Genomic DNA, 3,266 nt, shown 5'->3' with positions numbered 1-3,266 from the left:
GCCTTTCATCACTAGAATTTCCAAAGGTCCCAGCACAGTTACACGGTGACTTCTTCTTTTTCTTCTTCTTCTTCTTTTTTTTTTTTTAACTAGCCACCAAAGTGTCCTGGCTCAGTGTGACCTGCCAGGAGAAGCAGGGCTTGGAAGACGAGCAGGAAGGGAAGACAAAATAAAACTTATGTTTTAGGGGCTCCTGGGTGGCTCAGCTGGTTAAGCGTCTGACCCCTGATTCCAGCTCAGGTCATGATCTCTCGGTTCATGAGATGGGGCCCCACGTCGGGCTCTGTGCTGACAACATGAAACTTGCTTGGGTTCTCTCTCTCTCTCGCTCTCTAAAAATAAATAAACTAAAAAAAAAACTTGTGTTTTATTTAGAGAGCACCAAAAAGATCTGTGTTTTGAATGCTGTGACTGCTTTCTTGAATTCCCAGGAAAAAACCCAGAATACATAACACATGGCAGGGTCCAGAGTAGCAGCCACAGAATAAGGCCTGGATGGGTGAATAAATGGATGAATGAGTAAGAGGGGGACAGCTGACATCTCTATTTCCACAAGGGAAAAAAAAAAGGCAACAAGAGAATTAAAACTAAACCAAAGAATGTAGATAAGGAACAGAAATGAGGTTACAGATGACCCTTAAGGAAAACTTTGAACAGAAGTATTATTCAACACCGTGGCTTGACCCCTCAGAGCTCATTGTTGAAACACCTTCCTGCAATGGCCTCAGTGTAATTAATGATAAGAGAGGAGAGAAGGTGTAAGAGTGAGCCCGCTGGGGAAGGTAGGTGGTGACCTGGCATTTTACGGGACAGCTTTCTCCGTGTAAATGGCAATCCCTCGGAAGCCACACAGAAAATGCGAGATTCCTGCGATCTTCGGCCCAGACCCAACACTCTTTAGCAGCGACGGAGTGGAGCCTTTATCAAAACCTCACTTTGAAAGAGAACGTTAGCCACTATACTTGGTGGCCGCAGGGAGCTGCACCGTAGCGTGGGAGAGGCCGGCTTGGGTGTCCTCCGTTCTACTGAGAAGAGACAGACGTCCGTGGAGGCAGTGTCCAGAGCTTGGACGCGTGGAGGCCAGTAGCTAGGGCGATCCAGATATGGTCTTGACACTCTTGAGTACTCTCTGAGTGCCTGGGGCACTCTGCCAGGTGTGATGTCACAAGACCGCTTAGGGGGTTCAGCACCAGCGAGATTTGTATATTCACCTTAATGAGATCTGATTCGTATGGGAAGTTTGGTTAAGTTTCAGGAGCTGCTTAGGGTCGTGTAGATAAGGAGCCTGACCCTCATAAAGAGGTTGCCTTTCTAATGCTCATCATAACTTAGAGATAATGCATCAGAGGCGAAGGCCAGTCCCTTTTTAAAGTACTCCCGTTGCAAACAGTGGCAACTTAGCTCAAACTAGCGTGGGCAAAAAGAAAAGGGGGGAAATGATTGGCTCAAAAAATCCAAGGAACCAAGCAACCAAAAGTTGGAAAGAACAGAGATGTGGCTGGGCCTTGGAGGTCAGGCATTCTCTCTCTCTCTCTCTCTCAAATAGAGTTCTCTCTCTCTTTCAGTCTCTCTCTTCCTCTCTCAACTTTCTCTTGGTTTGTCAGCTTTATTCTCTCTGCAGATCACTTTTCCCCACACTCTAAAGGACTGACTTCTCTCATCTGAATTCTTAGAACGATCTCACGGGCTCTGGGTAGTCACATATCATTCCTTGGACAACCAGATGGCAGGAAAACGAACGAACTGGTGGTTTCCATATCGTTCCCTAAAGAAAGATTGGGAGGGGTGGAGGCATGCCAGGTGTACGTAAACACTATCACACTGTGACTGTCGACTCCTTGTAATTCCAGATTGAAACACCCAGTTATCAAAGAAGTGTCTCTCTCATACAGCCTGGTGTCTTGAAGGCTCAGCCTAGTCTCCTTCCTGCTCGGGCGTTTGTGTTTCTGGCGTGTGAGTGTGTGTCCGCAGGCACACAACAAACAGCATCAACAGAGTCCAACGATGTCTTTGAAAATCATCCCAGCCTGGGCTCCTGCCTTCCAAGAAGGGCAACCTCTCCTCTTGCTTCCCAAGCCTCCAGGGGCCCCGCAACGTGGGAGTGGGGTGGGGTGGGGGGGGTGGGGATTGGGGGGGGAGGGGGTTGGCGGTGGGGGTGGGTGATGCCCAGCCATCTCCCCTTTAGAAGAGAAGGCCCTGGTAGGAGTTCAGACGCTGCACCCCCCTCCCTCCCACGGGGGGCCAGCCACATCCGAGCTCCCCGGAGTCACCCTGGCAGCGTGAGCACGTGCCGATGGAGCGAGTTCACTTCACCCGGGAAGAGCGTTTTAATAGTCAGCCGAGATGGCCGTTAAATTACAGGGCGCGCATTAAGATTCCGGCTGCCGCCGCAGAGGAACACTTATCAGAGGTGAAGCCTCTGGAAATGCCATTCATCTCAATAGAGAGCTGCTGAGACAGAACAAAAAGACGAGGGGCGCCCGGGGAGCGGGGGAGGGGAGCGCACGGCCGGCTCTCCTTTCCCACTGTTAACGAGATGGTCCCCGGGTGGGCAGCCGGGCCTGGCGGGGCCCAGACCAGACCGGGCACAGGCCCCGAGGCCCTGATCGGCCTGTGCTTTTGCTTCTCAACACAGCCCTCTGTGCACAGGTTACTCCTCCCATTGCCCAAAGGGCTAGAACAGAGGTTCAGAGAGGTTAAACTCCATGCCTAAGGACCCCCGTGTAGTAAAGGAGCAGGACCAGGATTCAAACCCGGGCTCCTCTAGCTTCAAAGGCTAGGTCCTCAACCGCTCTGAATGCTGCTTCTGGAACAGTTTTCAGAGTTTGGGACTCGCTGGTGCTTCTGCATCGGTGCTGGGCGGGCCCCTCAGAGGCTAGGGCATTCATTCATCAATGGCCCAAGGCCCCTAAAGAGAGATTTATTTTTTATTTTTTTAATGCTCAGTTTATTTTATTTTAGAGACACAGAGTGTGTGAGCACAGAGGGGGAGGGGCAGAGACAGAGGGACACAGAATCCGAAGCAGGCTCCAGGCTCCGAGCTGTCAGCACAGAGCCTGATGCGGGGCTTGAACTCACGGACTGCAGGATCATGGCCTGAGCTGAAGTCAGAGCCTTCGCCAGTGGAGCCACCCAGGCGCCCCAAGAAAGATTTTTTTAAAAGGAAGGAAAGGAAAACAAATACACGTCACAGGAAATAACATATTCCCCAGACACCCCACTGTTGTAAGGGTAGTTTAACTAGAACTATCCCACGGCTCTGAGCT

The sequence above is a fragment of the Panthera leo genome, chromosome A1 (assembly GCF_018350215.1).
Source record: "Panthera leo isolate Ple1 chromosome A1, P.leo_Ple1_pat1.1, whole genome shotgun sequence".
In the NCBI taxonomy this organism is placed as follows: Eukaryota; Metazoa; Chordata; class Mammalia; order Carnivora; family Felidae; genus Panthera; species Panthera leo.
Note: the sequence above shows the minus strand (reverse complement) of the source record.